At 47.1% G+C, this 21,026-nt stretch overlaps 1 protein-coding gene across 4 annotated transcripts in view; it reads right to left on the bottom strand.

Moving 5' to 3' along the window:
* TRANK1 (tetratricopeptide repeat and ankyrin repeat containing 1) overlaps positions 1 to 21,026 on the bottom strand; it is a 2,632,183-nt gene that overhangs the window by 489,030 nt on the left and 2,122,127 nt on the right. The window lies entirely within an intron of this gene.

Below are 21,026 nucleotides of genomic sequence, written 5' to 3' on the forward strand. Positions count from 1 at the left end.
AGCGTAACTGTCGTGAGGATTGGGCCTTGGCAGTTTTTAGGTATTTCAGATTTCGATGGTCTATTATCACAGTGATAGTGTGCCTGGCACCGAGAAGATAGTGTCGCCAGGCCTTGAAGGCTGATTTGATGGCTAGGAGCTCCTTGTCCGTGATAGCGTAGTTGAGTTCAGGTGGTGAAAACTTACGGGACCAGAAGGCTACAGAGTGCAGCTGGCTGGTTTGTGGATCCCTTTGCAAGAGAACTGCACCCATTGCCAAACTGGAGGCACCTGTTTCCACCACATACGGCAGATCAGGACGAGGGTGTCGTAAGATCGGGCGGAGGTGAATCTCACCTTGAGTTCTTGGAAGGCCTTTTCTGCCCCTTCCGTCCACTGGAACGTCTTGTTGCACTTTCTCAATAACGATGTGATTGGATGCACTATTTGAGAAAATCCTGGAATAAATTGCCGGTAAAAATTTGCAAAGCCCAACATGCTCTGAATTCCTTTGAATGAATTTGGGGATGGCCAGTTTAGAATGGCATCGACCTTATGTCCATCCATCCGGATTCCTTTCGGAGTGAGGATGAAGCCGAGGAACTCCACCTCGGTGACATGAAATTAACATTTTTCGAGTTTGGCATAGAGATGATGCTGGCAGAGTTTCGCAAGGACGGAACAAACATGCCTCTCGTGGTCTTGTTTCAAGGCCGAGTATACCAGGATATCGTCTATGTAGACCAGAGCACAGACATCAATCACCTCTCTCAGGACATCGTTCATGAAATACTGGAATACAGCGGGCCATTGCAAAGGCCAATGGCATTACCTGGTATTCGTACAGGCCATATTTGGTGCGGAACGCGGTCTTCCATTCATCTCCCTTTTTAACTCGGATGAGATGATATGCTCCTCTAAGGTCCAATTTCGTATAGAATTGGGCATCTTTGACTTGGTCGAGCAATTCCGGAATAAGTGGCAGAGGGTATCCTTAATGGTGATTTTGTTCAGTGCACGAAAGTCGATGCAAGTCCTCAAATCTCCTTCCTTCTTTGGCACGAAGAAGAGGGGAGATACTGCTGGTGACTTCGAGGGGCGAATAAAACCATTAGCCAGGTATTGCTCAAAGTAGGCTTTCAAATGTTGGTTCTCTGGTTCTGTAAGTGCACAGATTCGACTACAAGGGATTTGGGCTCCTGGTACCAGATCGATTTGGCAATCATAGGGCCGGTGTGGCGGCAAGGTGTTAGCTTGTTCCTTTTGAAACACATCCTGAAAGTCCTGATATTAACTCGGTAGAGTACCGATCACACACAGGGTTATTGCTGTGGTTCCAAGGACTGATGGGCTGGCAGTTGTTGACTTTCTGCCATGGTAATAGCAGGTGCGGGTACAGCCTTTGGAAAAGACCAGTTCTCGAGCCCGCCAATCTATAAGTGGATGGTGTGCAACCAACCACGGCATCCCAAGGATCAACCGGAACTGAGGCGCCTTGATGAGGTTGAAAGCAATTGATGCCTGGTGGCCATCCTGACACAGAAGGGTTAGAACTGTTGTGCACTGGGATACTGGGCCGGAAGCGATTTCTGTACCATCTACAGTGTTCACTGTCTCGGTGGTCGACTTAGGGCGTAGAGAGAGCCCCATCTTTGCTGCAAGATCCTGGTACATATAATTCCCAACTGCTCTGCTGTCGATGCATGTTTCTACAGTATGCATTTTAGACGGTTGTTGGTGATTGATTAGAATCACGGGCAATGCAAAATGGGAGGTCTGTAGTTGGCTTTCTTCGCTCGACAAATGGACCCCTACATTTGCCGGGCTTGGTAGTTTTCCGACTCTTTGTTCATGGTTTCCTTATCCGTGGCTCCCACAGTTCTCCTTGGTGGCTTTACTGGACACTCTTTGAGGAAATGGCCTGCTTTTCCGCAGTATAGACATAACTGCTTTTCCCTTCTCTTATCTCTTTCAGCTTTGGTTAATGGCGGTCTCACCCCACCCAGTTGCATCAGTTATACCGAGTTGCCTGTCACCCGCGGAACTTGGTCTTTGGACCGCACGAACAAAGGGCGAAAGTCTGGACGGCTCCGATCTGCCCTTCGGTCTTGCAACCTGCGATCAAGCTGAACCACAAGGTTGATGAACTCTGCACAGTCTTAGGTGGATCTACCACTTGGGCAAGTACGTCCTTTAGCTCTCCCCGTAGGCCCCGATGAAATAGTGTGGTCCTCTTCTCCTCCGGCCACCCTGCTTCGACTACAAGCTTATTAAAGGTTGCTATATATGTTAATATGTTTTGGTTACCTTGACGAAGAGACAAGAGTTTGTTATCGACTGCCTGTCCATGCATACGACGGGCGAAGAGCTTTTCCATCTCTTGCTGGAAACCCCCAAATCACGTAACAGAGGGCCATCCTGACTGACAAAAGGTACTGACCAGTCTGCAGCACTGCTACTTAAATAAGACAAGACAAAGGTACCTCGCGACTGATTATTAGGGAAGGCTCCAGGTCTGCAAAGGAAATGGAGACGACACTGGTTCATGAAAGTGGCATATTTCCTTGGGTCCCCAGTGAAACGATCCGGTGGGGCTAACGGAACTGCTCCTGGAAGAGTGATTTGTACCGGATTGATCGGTGGTGTTGGCATGGCAATGGAGCTTGCCCAGCCTGTGATTGGAGAAGCTGTCTACCCAGCTCTTCAGTGCATTCCTTTGACACTATCAATTCCCTGCGCAATGCATTGGTCTCCTGCCTGGCAGAATGCACTCCCACGCCTAACTGCCCCAGCAGCTGAGCTAACTGGTCGTTTCTGAGGTTTCCATGACGCCCAGGTGGACTGAGTTTTGTGAGGCTTTGCGTTCTGTAACGCTCGTCTGGTATCCACGGGGGCATCACCCAGTTCGGACTGCTTCCGCCTCTGGAGCCCTTCCCTTGGACTCTTGTTTGGCTGAAGACCAGGTCTTGCTTTTTGATAAGGTGCGCTCTCCGTCCTACCTCTCAGTGCAGGGGTGTGTTGGGAATGGGCACGTCGCTGCCTAGTTGCTTCACTGGTGCGGGCCCTTCTGAGTCCAGACCTACTGCGACTCCGTTCGTTAGGTAAGTCTTGCTTTGACAGTTTGTCCTTTATTTTGCAATTGTCTCTATCAATGTCTTTCCTTTGTTTGTAGGTGCAGATGAAGTTCTTGTGAACTCATGCTGGCCGAGTTGTGCACGAGATGGTAAGTGAGCGCCGAGGGCGGCGCTTTGTGCCTTTCTTGTGCTAACCTGTTTATTGTCTTTCTTGAAGGCCGCGATGCTGATCCGGACTGTGCGTGCCGAGGAGATGGAGAGCGGTGAGTAGTGGTGAGCGAACTGCCTACTGGCACTCTGCATAGTAATCAGTTCTTTCTTTTCTTCTTGCAGGTGGTAGAAGGTCCGGGATGGTAATGGACCCAAAGCAAGTTCAATGCAGGTAAGCGAGCACCTTTGCTGTTTTAGATATGAAGAGCAAACACTTACTAATGCTGTTTCTCTGTCTTTTTCCCTCAGGTTGCGGTTCCCTTGATGGAGCGAGGTATGCCAAGATGTTGGATGTTCGGGTTACTGGAGCGGAGTACGAGAGCAGGGCTCGCAAGCAGGTAAGCGAATGCCAACGGTGTCTTATCCTTGTCTTGCAGGTAATCGGATCCGGCGTGCAGAGGAAGATTTCAGCAGACCGTTGTGAACGTCACGCTGCGACTAGCAGAGCAACGCAAAGCGTGTTCTGCAGCTTCGCCGTGGCTTATGTAGCCTGCAGGTATCCCAGGTGCCTCTGGGCCTGGCCACACCTAAAATACTAGACCGCATGGCTCAGTTAGGGAAGTGAGCCATGTGGGAGCATCCATGTTGTAAAAATGCCATTATGGGCCCCAATTCACTGGCTTTCCACATGAGCCTGGTGCAAAAGGCGCCACGACTGACTCCAAGAGAGTCTGGGGGGACATGACAAGGCCCTTGAGGCCCTGATGGAGGTTCCTGGTGCAGTCCAGATGGCCTGACGGCCAAGGCCAGGGGCAGGAGTCATGATAGTTCTTCTTGGAGACAGAGTTCTCAGATACATGCTTGACTGCAGTATTATACTAAAAGCATGACAAGGTAAATAAAGTCCTCTCCTATGCGAGTAACACTTCACCCTCTGTGGAGGAAAAATTCAACGATTCTGAGAAGGCACTCCTGGCAACGGTGTGGGCATTGAAGAATTACCACCCGTTCATCCAGGGGGAACACATCATAGTGGAGACTCCACACCAGCCTCTGCAATATCTTCAAAGTGACGGAATCCGGGCCGGAAATGTGAGTAATTCCCGAATGACTTCCTGGAGTCCGTCAATGCAAGGCTTTCCTGTGGAGGTCAGATATGGCCAAAACAAGAAGAGTCCCCTCGCGCAAGTCTGGCTGACTTGCATGATTGTGCCAGAGAAAACTGTTTCGAGGACGAAAGTCTTAAAATCAAGGACAACATGGAGGCGTACCGTAATTCTCCACACAAAGTCTATGAAGAAGACAAGTGTGAGGGAATGCCCATTGTCTATGTGGATGGGTGCTCCTACAATGTTGACAACAACGGGGAAAGGGAACTTGTGTCCGACGTGGGGAATGCATGGGTGGATGATGCCCCAGAACCCTCCGCTGGGTACAAAATCGGTCCCCGTAGTAGTCAAGTGACAGAGCTGATGGCTGTGCATCAAGCCCTCCTCACTGCTGTCCAACACCAACTCCCCGAACTGGTCATAATCACTGATTCAGATTATGTCAGAAAAGGGTTCGAAGAGCACCTGGCTAATTGGAAAACCAGAGGCATGCTATGTGCTAACAATAAACCACTAAAACATAGAAAACTAATACAGAATATTGATGATCTGGTCACCCCGAGTGGGATGACCATCTACTGGAAAAAGATCAAGGGTCATTCTAAAGTAGAGGGACCAGACAAAACTGGAAATGACCTAGCTGATCAGCTGGCCAAAACCGGAGTCATCCAAGGGGATCTACTTGAGATCGAGTCCCTGTTGAGGGAAATCCAGGTCACTGCTATCACTAGGTCGCAGACAAATGCTCACAATGAACTCTCAACTGCCCAGTGGAGTAAGGAGACCCCAGATGCTGATTTGATTACGGCTCAAAAAGGGGATCCAATAATTGTTATATTTTATCAACACATTGAGGACCCTGAGAACTTTCCCCTGACGGATACCGATTGCATTGGGAAAGAGGACCTCAGAGTGTTGATGAAATGTCCAAAAATGTTCCGAATCCAAGACAGTTTGTTGGTGAGGAGATCTATATCTGGCCATGACCAGTGGGTGGTCCCTACCTCATTCGGAAGCCTGATGCTAAGTCACGCCCATGATGCGGCCACAGCCGGTCATCGGGGGTTACATACGACATTAGAAATCTTGCAAGAGCTTGCATACTGGCCACACATGGGGCAGGACCTCGGCCAATACTTGAAGGGGTGTCTTGTGTGTGCACAATTTCAGCCAACATCACTTGCACACCGTGCTCACCTCCAAAAGAGGGGGATGACACTGCCTTGGTCAGATTTGCAAGTTGAGTTCATCGGGCCTGTGATTCACTCCTCTAGGGGGAACTAGCACATGTTAACCGTAACATGCTTGTTTCGTAAATGGGTGGAATGCCTACCGGACCCAAATTGCAAGGCAGAAACAGCAGCTGCCCTGAAGATCAATCACATCTTCTTGCGTTTTGGACTACCCCAAAGGATTGAGTCAGTGTAACGCTCACCTGATTCCCGTAGAGGCGCCGGTCTTGACTGGGCGTAAACCGTATCTTCAAAGGTGATGTGTAACACACGGCTGGCTCTTTGGGCTGGACCCCTGTTCACTGTATGTCTGACTCGAAGGGTAAGATGTCTGCAGATAGAAAATATGGGATTAATGAACTGGGTTATTGAATGTCTCTCTCTTCTTCCCTTTCTCTTCTCCTGTAGAACCCCAAGGGTTAACGCGCTCACCTTAGGTAAGTGAACGCCGTGCTCTCCATCTGCTTCGGGGCAGGGTGCTGTAACCAGTTTCTTCACTGGATAAGGGGAGCAGGCCTCTTGACTTCAGAGGACTGCTGTCCGTCGTTTACTACACGAACGGTAAGTTTCGAGTAATTCTAATGTCTTTAAAAGTCTTTAGTAATGATGTCTCTTGTTTTGCAGGGTTCCGGCGATGGCGGATGACGGGCTGAAGTGAGTTGAAGATGGAGCCCGTGTGTGTGATGAATAGAAGCGCCTGGAAGCACGTAAGTAAGCGCTTGTTGCCTGCTTCACGATGCGCTCTAACTGTCTTTTTCTTTTGCAGGTACAAGTTCGGAGCGGCTGCAGGGTGCCGGAATACCCACTGGGTTAGATGTGGAAAGGAGTAATGGCACGTGAGTATTAAAGTTCCCCAATGTCTTTAAACGCACCTTGTTTTGTCTTTCAGATGCGGGATGCAGCGCCGAAAGCCTCCGGAGCGTGCAAAGAGTTGGTAAGCTTTTGTCTTTCAGATGCCTGAATGCAGCGCGAGGCGTTGGTGACAGCCGATGGGTCAGGTAAGTGAAGCGCTGTCACTGAAGACCGAAATGCTAACCTGTTCTTTCTTGTCTTTATAGGTGTTGCTGAAGACTGGATTCAGGATGGTAAGCCTTTTTCCTTAGGCCCAGGATCAGATGCAGAAGACACGATGAGCGTTCTGCTGCAGAGGATGCAGAATAACGCAAAGCAAGATTCATCCATCGGGTGTGGTTTAAATAGCCTCCTGTAGTGCTTAGGTGTCTCCTTCCACAGCCACGCCTAGGTAAGAAAAGAGTTCCTGCTTTCCAGAAGAGTTCCAGTGTTCTGAACCTAGGGAGTGGCTCCTGCCCCACCCAACAGGAAAAGTAGTTCCAAACAGAAGAGGATCAGAGGCTCAACTGGCAGGCAAGTAAGCAGCATGGTCTGCTGCAGGTAAGTCCACCCAAGCATTATGAGCCCGGCGCTTCCAGCGCTGGGACTGGGCATATCTATGAGCCTGGTGCCACTGGCGCCAGGACTGGGTCCAAAAGGTCCCAATTGGGACTGGTTGGCACTCGGAACCTGGGTTATGGATCTGCTTCCAAGGGAGTTGGGAAAACCCTGACCTTTTGGAAGCAGAGATCATGACAGTACCCCCCCTCAAGGCCCCTCCCAAACCGGGCTTCTCCGGGGGTTTTGGCTTGTCAGGAAATGTTCGGTGAAATCTTTTGATTAGGCGAGGAGCGTGGACATATTCCGCAGGTTCCCAGGATCTCTCTTGGGGGCCGTAGCCTTTCCAGTCAATTAGGTAAAATAGTTTAGATTTGGAGATCTTGGAGTCCAGAAATCTTTTGACTTCAAACTCGAGTTCTCCATCAACTAGGATAGGTTTCGGAGATTTAGTTAGTCGGGTTTGAGGTTGCACGGGTTTTAATAGAGAGACGTGGAAGACCGGATGTATCTTCATGTGCGGGGGCAAGTCCAACTTGACCGCTACTGGGTTTACTATGGTAGTGATGGAATAGGGACCAAGGTATCTTGGGTTGAATGTACGTGGCCCTTTTAGAGGTAGATATTTGGTGGATAACCAGACTTGATCCCCTACTTGATATTGAGGGGCTTCCTTCCGATGTTGATCTGCTCCTTTCTTGTATTGTTCTTTAGCCCTTTGAAGGTGAGAAACAGCTTCCTTAAAGGCTTGGGTGATTGTAGAATGCAGGTAGTCTACTGCTGGTGTTTCAAGATCTTGGAGGGGATCCAACTCCGAGGTTCGAGGGTGACTGCCGTATATAAAAAAAACAGGGTTTTCCCAGTTCCCGAATGGACAGAGTTATTGTAGGCATATTCGGCTATCCAAAGGATGTCTTTCCAAGTTTTTTTCAGTTTGTTGCAGCATGCAGCGTAAATACTGTTCCAGAGTTTGATTGGTCCTCTCGGTTTGTCCGTCGGTCTGAGGGTGGTGACTGGTCGATAGTCTCACATCAATTTGAGCCGACCGACAGCAACTTCGCCAAAAATGAGAAATAAATCGACTACCTCGATCCGATATTAGAACCGAAGGAAAACCGTGCAGTCGGACGATGTTTTCAAGAAATTCTCGGGCCAGAGTTGCTGCTGTTGGCAAGCCTTTGAGCAGAATGAAATGCGCCATCTTGGAGAATAAGTCCACGATTACTAGAATCGTATTGTATCCGGAGCATGGAGGTAGATCAGTGATGAAGTCCATAGAAAGCGTATGCCAAGGGCGAGGTGGGATGTCAATAGGGCGTAAGAGGCCTGCTGGTCTTTCCTTTTGACTCTTGTTTTGGGCGCATACTCCACAGGACATTATAAAGTCTCTGATATCTTTTTTCCAAGACGGCCACCAGAAGTAGCGCTTGATCTTTTCTGAGGTCTTGGCCATACCGGGATGTCCTTCCATTAAAGAATCGTGATAACAAGAGATTACTTTTTTCTGTAAATCTGTGCTGGGCAGGTATAATCGTTCTTGGAAATACAACAAGTTGTCCTTTACTGCAAAGTCCTTTCCCTGCAAATGCCAATTCTGTATGTCTGCTGGAGTTACAAGTTGCCTGGCTTTATCCTTAACTTCCTCTATGGATTGTGTGGCGATTACACCCAGAATTCTTTGTTCGGGAATGATTGGTACAGGTTTAGGGTTGATCAAGTGTTCTTCCACTCCCATCCGAGAAAGGGCATCGGCTTTACCGTTTTTTGTACCAGGTCGATAGGTAATTATGAAGTCAAACTTGGCAAAGAATAATGCCCAACGGAGTTGTCTAGAGGATTGGGCTTTTGCAGTTTTCAAATATTGCAGGTTTCGGTGATCCGTAATCACAGTAACGGTGTGTCGGGCCCCCAGCAGATAATGCCGCCAAGCCTTAAAAGCAGACTTGATAGCCAGAAGTTCCTTGTCAGTAATCGTGTAATTGATTTCAGGAGGCGAGAATTTGCGGGACCAAAATGCCACGGGATGCAACTGATTGGTTACCGGGTCCTTTTGTGATAGAACTGCCCCCATGGCAAGGCTTGAAGCATCAGTTTCCACGATGTAGGGGAGTTCGGGGCAAGGGTGTTTTAAGATTGGTGCAGAGATAAATTTAGTCTTCAAATCCTGGAAAGCTTGTTCCGCCTCGGTAGACCATTCAAAACGTTTGTTTTTCTTTAACAAGGCAGTGATGGGCTGGACTATTCGAGAAAATTTGGGGATAAACCTGCGGTAAAAGTTAGCGAAGCCTAACATGCTTTGCACACCTTTTACGGAGGATGGTGATGGCCATTTGAGAACTGCTTCGACCTTCTTTGAATCCATACGCACTCCGCTAGGTGATAATATGAATCCCAAGAATTCAACTTCAGTCACGTTGAAAAAACATTTTTCCAACTTAGCGAAAAGTTTGTGTTGACGCAATCTTTCGAGGACCATTTTCACGTGTTTCCGATGTTCAGATTCCGATGAAGAATAAACGAGGATGTCGTCAATGTAAACAACAACACACACATCTATGAGCTCTCTGAGGACATCGTTCATAAAATATTGAAAGGCGGCCGGGGCATTGCAAAGTCCGAAGGGCATGACCTGATATTCAAATAGCCCATATTTGGTGCGGAAGGCCGTCTTCCATTCATCGCCCTCTTTTATTCGAACCAAGTGGTAGGCTCCTCTAAGATCCAACTTTGTATATATGCATGCTTTTCTGACCTGGTCCAGGAGTTCAGGGATCAAAGGTAACGGATATCTATTCTTGACGGTGATCTGGTTCAGGGAGCGATAATCTATACAAGTTCTAAGGTCTCCTTCCTTTTTTGGAACGAAGAACAAAGCTGAAGAAGCAGGGGACTTGGAAGGACGAATAAACCCATTTGCCAGGTATTGATCCAGGTATTGTCGAAGGTGAAGGTTCTCAGGCTCGGTGAGGGCATAAATTCTACTACAAGGAGGAGTAGATCCAGGTATCAGGTCTATCTGGCAGTCATAAGACCTATGAGGAGGTAGAGAGTTAGCCTGATCCTTCCGGAAAGCATCTTGGTATTCTAGGTATTCGGGAGGTAACTGGGGAGTCTCTGAAGAAATTGCTGCCAGTGCAACACCAGGTGGAGGGTGACAGACACATTCTGGAAACTGGACCGTTCTTGCTCGCCAATCGATCAGAGGATTGTGTTTCTCTAACCAAGGTATTCCTAGAATAATCTGAAACTGAGGGGCCTTGATCACATCGAACACGATCTTCTCATGGTGTCCATCTTGACTTACGAGCGTCACTTCTTGAGTGGTATGCGTTACTGGTCCGGAGGCTATCTCCGTCCCATCCACCGTAGTAATGACGTCCTTTACAGCCTTGGGACAAAGAGTTAGATTCATCCTCAAAACCATTTCATGATCCACATAATTGCTGATGGCACCGCTGTCGACGTAAGCTTCAATTGCATGTAATCGATCCGGATTATCAGGGCTAATGAGGACCATAGGTATCACGAAATGCGAGGTCACGGAACTGGTTTTCACGCTCGGCAAGAGGACCTCTATTCTTGTCGGGCGAGGTCGTTTCCCTGCTCAGAGTTTGTAACTTTGGTAACTGCAGCTCCTACTGCCTTCTTGGCAGGTTTCACCAGACAGTCTCTAAGAAAGTGCCCTGAGTTTCCGCAATAGAGGCATAATTGCAACTGTTTTCTCCTTTCCCGCTCCTTTTGTGTTAGAGGACCTTTCAGGCCCCCTATTTGCATGGGTTCCCCGGAGTCTACTCCTTTGGCAGGAGTTGGCGGTTTGGAAAATACTCGAGCATCAAACTTGGAACGATCGGCCTTCCTGTTCTGCAGTCTGTGATCTATTTGAACGACTAAGTCTATATAGTCCGAACAATCTTGTGGGGGATTCACTACTTGGGCTAACACATCTTTCAGCTCTCCACGTAGACCTCTATAAAACAGCGTAATCCTTTTGTCCTCAGGCCATTGAGTTTCCACTATCAGTCTATGGAAAGATGCAATATAAGCCAAAAGGTCTTGATTACCTTGTCGCAACGAAAGAAGCTCATTGTCCAAGGCCTGCCCCTGTGAATGTCTTGCGAAAAGTTTTTCCATACTGAACTGAAAAGCTTGAAAATCATGGAGGACCGGATCATCTTGATTTACTAGAGGGATCGACCAGTCTGCCGCATTACCACTAAGGTACGAAAGCACGAAAGCTACTTTAGCTTGATCAGTTGGAAATGCTGCTGGCCGGCATAAGAAATGCAACCGGCACTGATTGATAAATACTGCAAACCTCTTTGGGTCACCAGAAAATCGTTTGGGCGGAGCCAGAGGTACATTCCCAGGTAGGTTGATCTGCACTGGATTCATAGAGGATGTAGAAGGAAGATTTCCCCCAGATGCGGGTAACGGGGTCTGTCCGGCTTGTGACTGTAGCAATTGTCTAGCGAGATCATCTGTTCGCTCCCTGGAAATAATCAGTTCCCTTCTTAGAGCGTTCGTTTCCTGACGGGCTGCATGCACTTCTGCCCTTAGTTCCCCAAGTAACTGGGCTAGCTGGTCGGTATCCGAGGTTTCCGTAGCGCCTGGATGGGATTTTTGCGGTAGGCTTTGCGTTCTGTAACGCTCACCTGATTCCCGTAGAGGCGCCGGTCTTGACTGGGCGTAAACCGTATCTTCAAAGGTGATGTGTAACACACGGCTGGCTCTTTGGGCTGGACCCCTGTTCACTGTATGTCTGACTCGAAGGGTAAGATGTCTGCAGATAGAAAATATGGGATTAATGAACTGGGTTATTGAATGTCTCTCTCTTCTTCCCTTTCTCTTCTCCTGTAGAACCCCAAGGGTTAACACGCTCACCTTAGGTAAGTGAACGCCATGCTCTCCATCTGCTTCGGGGCAGGGTGCTGTAACCAGTTTCTTCACTGGATAAGGGGAGCAGGCCTCTTGACTTCAGAGGACTGCTGTCCGTCGTTTACTACACGAACGGTAAGTTTCGAGTAATTCTAATGTCTTTAAAAGTCTTTAGTAATGATGTCTCTTGTTTTGCAGGGTTCCGGCGATGGCGGATGACGGGCTGAAGTGAGTTGAAGATGGAGCCCGTGTGTGTGATGAATAGAAGCGCCTGGAAGCATGTAAGTAAGCGCTTGTTGCCTGCTTCACGATGCGCTCTAACTGTCTTTTTCTTTTGCAGGTACAAGTTCGGAGCGGCTGCAGGGTGCCGGAATACCCACTGGGTTAGATGTGGAAAGGAGTAATGGCACGTGAGTATTAAAGTTCCCCAATGTCTTTAAACGCACCTTGTTTTGTCTTTCAGCTGCGGGATACAGCGCCGAAGGCCTCTGGAGCGTGCGAAGAGTTGGTAAGCTTTTGTCTTTCAGATGCCTGAATGCAGCGCGAGGCGTTGGTGACAGCCGATGGGTCAGGTAAGTGAAGCGCTGTCACTGAAGACCGAAATGCTAACCTGTTCTTTCTTGTATAGGTGTTGCTGAAGACTGGATTCAGGATGGTAAGCCTTTTTCCTTAGGCCCAGGATCAGATGCAGAAGACACGATGAGCGTTCTGCTGCAGAGGATGCAGAATAACGCAAAGCAAGATTCATCCATCGGGAGTGGTTTAAATAGCCTCCTGTAGTGCTTAGGTGTCTCCTTCCACAGCCACGCCTAGGTAAGCAAAGAGTTCCTGCTTTCCAGAAGAGTTCCAGTGTTCTGAACCTAGGGAGTGGCTCCTGCCCCACCCAACAGGAAAAGTAGTTCCAAACAGAAGAGGATCAGAGGCTCAACTGGCAGGCAAGTAAGCAGCATGGTCTGCTGCAGGTAAGTCCACCCAAGCATTATGAGCCCGGCGCTTCCAGCGCTGGGACTGGGCATATTTATGAGCCTGGTGCCACTGGCGCCAGGACTGGGTCCAAAAGGTCCCAATTGGGACTGGTTGGCACTCGGAACCTGGGTTATGGATCTGCTTCCAAGGGAGTTGGGAAAACCCTGACCTTTTGGAAGCAGAGATCATGACAGTCAGACCGAGGAAGTCACTTCACCAGTGAATTGAAAACAAAGATGTGGGATATACTTGGGGTAAAAAGGAAACTACACATTGCATACCGGTGGTCCTCTAGTGGTGGAGTTAAGAGGTGCAATAAAACTATTGTGAGCATATTAAAAAAAATGGTGGCAGATTCTGGGCCTAGTTGGGATATTCAATTACCCCTTGTCCTGATGGCCATCAGATCTACCCCTTCTTCTGCAACAAAAATGTCTTCATTTGAGCTGATGACTGGACGAAGGATGGTGCTACCCCAGCATCTGCTCTACAGAACCCAAGTGCAGACCTTGATAAATGCCTCCACAACTCATGAGCATGTTGAGAATCTGAGAAAACCCCTTCAACATGCTTTTGCGTATGCTCAGCAGAATCTAGAAAGATCTGCAGACAATATGAAGACCCACTATGACCTTAAGACAACTAAAAAGGAATATCTAGTAGGAGACCGGGTCTACTTGTACAATTTCCAAAGGAACCAAGCCAAAGAGCGCAAATTTCTCCCAAGTTGGCAGGGTCCTTTTGAAATTGTGGACATCTCACCAGTCGCCTACAGAATCTGCATCCCCAAGGGCAATTTGACAGAGGGGGAAGATAAGTGGGTCCACATAAACCAGATAAAGAGTTGCCATCCCAGGCATACTTTGCGGTAAATAGAGGAGCCACCGGGAACCCAGAAGGGTAAAATCCGGAGACATATAAAAAGAATTATTAAATGGTCATTGAGTAGTACAAGGAAAGAGGGTTAAGACCACTCTCAAATATAGGTGGGGAATATTGTAAACTGTATTCAATGCATGCATCCACCCCACTACACCCCTCCGGGAGTAGAAGTGGGGAAATTCCCATAACCGTGCTATGTTCTGTTTTCTAGCATCGGAACTAAAAACCACCTAATCGCCAAGGAGGACTCCTCGGGGACCGAAAAAAAAAAGAACCAAGAGCCCAGAGTGTCGCTCCACACTTCCAACCAGAACCAGCAAGGAGAGCGTGTCGCATCCATTGCTGATGGGAGAAACAACCGGATTTTCACATGGACCGAAAGAAAAATAATCCCACTTGCCCAACTCTCCCACGACTGGACAGCATGCTGGAGTCAGGGGGGTGGGGGGGATCTGTGAAATAGTTGTATCCACACCAATGCGCCACACTGCACCCCTTTGCCAATGGGGAAAGAAAACTGCCAAAAATAGGGGCGATAACCCTGTGTGTGCCAAATCTGAAAAAACTGTGCATGGTGCATAAACCACAAAAGAGCTGCACACCCTGCCGCACACACAGGCAAAGGTGGTGTAAAAACAGGAATCACTGCTGTCACATGAATCAATGCCACAGAAGGGGGCCAAAATCCAAAAATTCCCTTAATTACAGTTTACTAATCAATGGCAACCTTCAAAGTGCTGTTTTGGCGCTAAATTCAGTCACTTTCCCCAGGAAATTATTGAAAGGAAAGTGTGCTGAAATCATGGATTCTCCAGGCAGTCCGAGGAATCCAGGCCTCCCTGTCTGACAGCTGCAGCAGAAAATTAGCTGTCAACCCCAGTTTAAATGTGTTTGTTTCCTGATTAATTCACCTATTTAAAGCATGTTTGTAAAGGGCTAATTCTTTTAAAATGTCCAAATCCCTTATAAACTGTGCTTGTATTTTATATGTGAACTGAAAAGACTTTAATGTACAGGAACCCAGTCTGGAGTGAATCAACTTTTTAATTCTTATCTGACAGCCCAGCCTGGGAAGATTTACATTTCAGCCTGACACTCAGTTGCTACAGGAAGGCTTAATGGTTGCTTAATGATTCCCGCATATGAAAACAAAGGAAGCCTCAGACATTCGTCTCCTGGCTGACCCAAGGAAGGCTTGGACACCCATCCTCCTAAAGGAGGGGCAGGATGTGGAGGAGGGAGGTTTCTCAATGAACTTCAAAGGACTCGCCATTTTGCTCACTTGGGAAGAAAAAAAAATCCAAACCGTTATAGTTGAAATTGATAAAAATAAGTAGAAGGACCAAGACAGCTCGCACAAGGACGGGGATTGAATGTGAATGTAGACAATCAAATATGTCAAATATTTGTCCAATTTTAGTATGGTACATAAGGTTAGAAATGTACATGTGTGCAAAAGTTATGTTTTGGTAAAAATCAAGGTGGGAGTTCCTAAATCCTGTCATCATGATGACAGCTATGTTCAGACTGCCAACCAGTTCCAAGCACATGCCTGTAGCCACTCACAACCCATTCCATCTTTAATTCACAACCCTAGTATAGTTAGGCATGGGGTAAGGGTAGGTCAGGCTGACAGCCTGGACTCCAAGTGCCTTACCTTTACACTTGGGGTCACCATTTTTGGGATCCAGAGCCCCACACTCAAGTGCCAGGAATGCGGGGTACGGTACTGGAACCACAGAGAGCCTGCTTTGCAGCAGGTGGACCGCTACTCTTACTCCCACCCACACAGGACTTATCCCCACTAGATTTTTGGGTCTTAGGAGAGGAAGGTTTTGGTTTACTCGACTGTGACTGCTTCTGGGACTCCTCAGACTTCTGAGAGGTCCCCTTTTCTTTGTCCTTGTTCTTCCCAATGGAGTCCTTAGGGGATACCCGATGGGAGACCCACTGGTCAGCCAGCCTGGCCAGCTTAAAGGGATCCAAAATGTTCTGGTTAGCAAGATACTGACGCAGCTCGGGTGAACAGGCTTCCCTAAAAATGCACAAAAAACAAAAGGTGTGACAATTCAACAAACGTTTCCACTTTGTAACCATCAATACACCCCATCATTTTCATGTGCACAGCACTCATCCAGTCAACCCAAGACACATTCTCTCTTTTCTTAAATTCCCTGAACCTTTTAAGGTATTGGGTAGGTGTCTTACAAAACTTGGCAATCAAAGCAGACTTCATGCACTCACACGTTATGTTATGTTACTTGGCATTTATATAGCGCTCTATATATCATTGGTATGACCTCAAAGCGCTGGTAGGTTGAACGCCCTCGGGAACCATAGTTCAAGTCAGTAGAGAGAGGTAGGGTGCGTGGGTGCACCAGATATGTGTGCAGCTGATGTAATTGCCGGATGGTAGCTGCATCCTAGCGTTAGGTGTGGTGCTGAAGATATCAGTTAGATGTGTGCAGTCTGGTGGGTGGACACCCAGACTGGGCTCTGGCTGCGTTAGGCCGGAAGGACACATATGTGAGCAGCTAGGCCGGAATGTGCTCAGCTAGCTGCGTTTTATTAGGGTGATGAGGTGTTCATGGGGTTGTATCCATATGTGAACAGCTAGGTCGAATTAATCAGGGGTATAGCTGTGTTCTAGTTGAATGATGGTGTATAGTAGAGAGTAAGCGTGGTGATGTGATATGATGGTTATCTTTAAAGCGTACGAGACCAGGCACATGAACAGGATGGCATGGAACAGGGCGACACACGGACAGATACGGATATATAGCAACAGCATGGGGAACAGAAAAGCAGGGTACACAAAGATACAATGCAACGTGTGGGGCATGTTAACATTTACATTAGCATTTCTATCCAGATGCTATTAGTACCAATGTTCACAGCTCCACCCAAGTGTGGGACATGCCAACATTTGCATTTCTGTCTAGAAGCGACTCAGGCCAAAGTTCACAATCCTGTCCGGGTCTGGCGCAGGCCAATGTTCATAAGGCTACTAAGTGCGGCATTGCTAACAATCATTCACAACCCTATCTAGAAGTGACACAGGCTACTGTTTACAAATCTAACTAAGTGTGGCATTGCTAACATTCACAATCTGGTATGGGTCTGGGCAGGCTAATGTTCACAATTCTGACTGAGTGCGGCATTGCCAATAATCACAATCCTGTCCGGGTCCGGCACAGGCTAATGTTCACAATTCTAAGTGCGGTACTGCTAACATTCACAATCCTGTCTGGGTCTGGTGCAGGCTAATGTTCATAAGTCCACTAAGTGTGGCATTGCTTACATTCACAATCCTATCTAGAAGTGACGCAGGCTACTGTTTACAAATCTAACCACATGTGATATTGCTAACATTCACAATCTAGTGTGCGTCAGGGTAGGCTAATGTTCACAATTCTAATTAAGTGTGGCATTGCTAACATTCACAGTCTAGTAGGGGTGTGAGCAGGCCAATGTTCACAATTCCAACCAAGCGTGACATGGTCCGAGGGAGACCAAGTGTAAACATTGTGGTAAAAAGGGGTTAGGAAACATTTCAATTTCTGTGTTGATTGCCTTCCACCTTAGAGACCCCCAGCTCTTTTGCTGGACTCTAGGACTTTTTAATTTTAACTCCTGAGTGAGTGGGACTCTTTTCTCACTCCCTCCTGTGTTTTTCCCTGACTATGATTTTATGTTTTCACTGTTTCTGGAGTCTGACAAACTCCGTAGGCATCTGGTTTTTGTATAGTGACACACAGCACTCTCAGTGCAGTGTCACTGAGAAATCAGATTTAAATACTTTTTCTTGGATAAACTACTGTTACAAGAATAGTAAGGTGAAATTGATCTTACTTACCTTTTTACTTTGTAGGTCCAGCACACACCATCTTATGTCGAGTGCTGGGAGGTTAGCTAGTAGCCCCTTATCTTACTTTCTCATGTAACATTTTTTGTTACACTTACTACTTTAAATGGCTGGTGGCTGTTAGGGAGAATTTTCATTTTAGTGTTTAATTCCTCCTTCCTTAGAGACCCCAGGCTCTTTTCCTGAACTTTGGGACTTTTTAATTTTAACCTTGGAGTGAGGGAGCCCTTTTTCTCCCTCACGCAGGTGTTTTGAACTGATTTGGATTCTATATTCTCTGTTTTTGGAGTCCGACGAACTCCATAGGCATCACTTTTTGTATTGTGACACGCAGCACCTTCAGTGCAGTGTCACAGAGAAGTCCTTTGGATTTCTCAAAGGTTAAAATACCTTTTCTTGGATAAACTACTGTAGTAGTAGTGAAATTGACTTTACTTACCTTTTTATCTTTGTAGACCGAGCACACACTACCTTATATAGAGTGCTGGAGGGGTTACTTAGTATCCCCTTTGTCTAACTTCTCATGTAACATTTTTATGTTACCCTTTCTACAATTAATGGCTGGTGACAGTGGTTTCTTTTTTCCTACCAGTGTGCGTTTTTACCGCAGGCTGAATCCTCAGCTGCAGTATTGCACCCATGGATGGCCATTTTGTCAAAATGGCCCTGGTCTTCTTTTTCGCCATTGCTTGTTGTAAGGGCCCTTCTTTGGCTCTGCGCGCCAAACCAGGTTTGGTCCCTTTGTTAGTTTTGTCTTCGGCTGGGTCCACTGCTGAAGCCCGCCTCTGGCTCCAGCGTATCTGGCAGGGCAGCAAGCGAGGGATGTTACCAAAACTCCCAGTGCTTAGTCTCCTTGGTTACAGGAATGCACCCAAAGGCGATTGGCTGGCTGGCTGTCCTTGGAGGACAGCCACCCTGCTGTGTGAGTGACAGCTAGGCTGCAAATGAATGGGAGAAACTTGTATAAAAGGCAAAGTCTTTTGCAAGGAAGGCAGAGTCGACCACTGGACGAAGGAACCGAAGAAGAAACTTGAAGAGAAGCCTGCTGCAACCTCCTGGACCGTTGGTTTGCCCGGTGAAGCATTGCTGAAGTTTCGAATTGCTAATCGACTAGAGAAGCCCTGCAACAACGCCTTCTCCCCTTGGGTTGGTGGGACCAAACAGCCCCAAGATGAACTTGTCTGGAATCCCTCTCCCTGCTGGTTGCACTTCTTTGCGGATGCTGGAACAGAGTGCCAGGGGAAATAAACTCCAGAAATGAGTGCATCGTTTTTGAGCCAGACCTGAGCTCCAGGAAGATCCTCCGGACTCCCTCTAAGCAGGACTAACCAAGCCTGAGCCACCTCAACAGAGTGCTGGACCCCAGAAGCAAGGAAAGTCCACAAGGTATCCAAGAACTACAGTGGTGCTATTTGCGAGTAGCTGAAACCGTGAAGTGCTGCTGATCTGAAGTGTGCCCATTGCTGCCGCCGACCTTCAAACCGTAGTGCAGGAGTCCCCAGACGTCCTCCCTCTTGTCCCCACAACTAAGGCCCAGGAACAACAGGATCTGCAGGAACTACAACAGGAACAGAAGCCAACCTCTTGTTGTGTGTAGCTTGTTTGTTCTCAGTTGAGACTTGCATTTGCTGCCTTTTGCAGAGTTGCTTGAAGCTTTGCCCTTCACAAGCCGCCCAGCTTGTGGCCCAACAGTGATTTCTTTTTACAACAAACTCGCTTTAACATTCTGCAGGACCTTTGTGCCTGAGCTCCCCTAGACTTTGTTCAAGTGACATTGGCGGTCCTGGCTCCCTTAAGACTCTTCTTCCCCTCTGACTTTGTGTTTAACTGTCCCTCCAAAAAGTCATACATACCGTACTTGTATAGCTGGGAAAGGGTTAACCTATATTACATTGGGGGATTGAAAAGTGCTCCTCTGTTTGAGAAATGTGTTAACCTTTGTTTCCTTCTCTAACCTTTTCTTTTTTCAATCAATCAGTATTGCTTTAAATGTACAAGTGATATATTAATGTCCACAATGTCCTAACAATTGAAGTCACCTTGGGGTGTAGGAAGTGTCTATGTGCCATCCCAAAAGGGTATCTACTTATTTATTGAAACTGAGAGAGTGTATTTTTGAAGTATTTTTAAGTGTTCCATATTGCTCCCTTCTAAAGAAGGCTTATTTTAAAACTGACTGTTAAATTAATAAATTACCTACATGAAGATCAAAGTACACATAAAAAAGCTTCCAACTTCAAATCAACACTTCTTAAAACTCAAGTTTTATTCTGAACCAAGGAATACAATCAGAACTGGAGAGAGCAGGGGTATGGGGGGGGTACCCATGGAAGAGCAGAAGGCGGATAGACCATCATCTTACCCAACATTCCCGATGACTACATGACTTACTCCATCTTCTTCTATCCCCTCTGTTTTGCTTATTAAAAATGCAACCATCTTCATCACCGCAATCACCAGACTGGTTTGTTCTCCCAAAAGGACCCATTCGCACCATTCCGATGCGCTTAATGTTTTACAGGTAGTCATATGCCCCGCTAGAAATGTACTTCTTAATTCTTGCAGGGGCTCACAGACCGTTTCCAGATGGAGCAATGCTTCTATCGTTCCTTTCTCACTGCAGAATCGACATTGGGCATTCATAACCCCCAGCATTTTCCTAGCCCATTGTCCCTCTCTGTGCTAAGAATATTTAACTGTCATCTAAGGAGGAGGTCCCGGTATACCGGCAAAGGGAATTTTTGTAGGTACTTTGGGAGGCAGTTAAGACCTTTTCTTTCAGAGTTAAGAGATTTTCTCAATTTGTACTGGCCCGCTTTCTCTACTGTTGTTATCCAACTTTAGTTGGATTAACAACCAAATCACCCATTTCGATCCCATTTAGTTTCAGGATCTTTTCGACCTTCATCCTCCACTCAGATGTCTATCCTGCCCCTCTTTATGCGGATCAAAAATTGCAAAGGGAGTAGCTGATGAATCATAAGCACATTTTCTACACAGGGCAATTGTTTTCCACACAACCATAGATTCCAATGATTGCAATTTCAACTCCTGTCTAATCACAGTCATTGGCAATGCATTTGGAAGTCTTAATATTCGCTGCCAAAAAAGGCCCTCCAGCCTCTCCCAGATTTTCCAGGAAAGTGCAGGATAGCCTTCGCCCTATAGGTTAGTATCTGAGCTACCTTCTGCTTGTAGAATGTAATTATCCATACCATGGAAAACTTCACAAACCTTCGATGGAGGGGTATTCCCTTGTTAGTTAAAGCTACTATCCTAGCCCGTAAGTGCATATATTGACCCTTCTCATTCATGCTCCTGTTTACAACAAGCCCAAAACAGATCATGGAATCAACTATTTCCAGTGGTCTTGCTCCTACTCTCCACGTGAACCCACCTCCCTTCTTTTTACAAGCTGACTTCATAGTCAGTATTTTAGACTGTCACATTTATCTTCATGCCGTTTTCAGTCAGGTAGTTAGTAAATGCACCAATCCTCTTTTGG

Source organism: Ambystoma mexicanum, chromosome 5p (assembly GCF_040938575.1).
Source record: "Ambystoma mexicanum isolate Mex_15411 chromosome 5p, UKY_AmexF1_1, whole genome shotgun sequence".
Lineage (NCBI taxonomy): Eukaryota > Metazoa > Chordata > Amphibia > Caudata > Ambystomatidae > Ambystoma > Ambystoma mexicanum.